This window comes from Limulus polyphemus, unplaced genomic scaffold (genome assembly GCF_000517525.1).
Source record: "Limulus polyphemus unplaced genomic scaffold, Limulus_polyphemus-2.1.2 Scaffold2680, whole genome shotgun sequence".
NCBI lineage: Eukaryota > Metazoa > Arthropoda > Merostomata > Xiphosura > Limulidae > Limulus > Limulus polyphemus.
In genome coordinates, this window is record NW_013668290.1 from 139,171 (window position 1) to 139,539 (window position 369).

The window sequence follows — 369 nt, forward strand, 5'->3', positions numbered from 1 at the left end:
TGAATGAATTAATCATAAAAAAAGAAGTCAACACATAAACAATTAAAACCACAATATTTAAGACAATACAAGGAAACAACACAAAGACAATTGTTTGCAGTGACTGTATTGGACTTGTGAGCCCTTCTCTGTAAGTTAAAAGAAAAAGAAAGTTAAAATATAGAATAAGAATAAACTCACAATGTTGAGTTAAAGTATATCTTTGCACTTGAACAAAACTTAGCAGAATTTCAAAATCACCAGGTGACTAAAATAAGCTATCTAAAATTTCGATCTAAACTATATAGAAAGTCTCTACAAATTCTACCTAACAGAGGAGATCCTTGTTTAAATACCAAAAAATACAAAAGTATCAATAAAGCCAGGTTG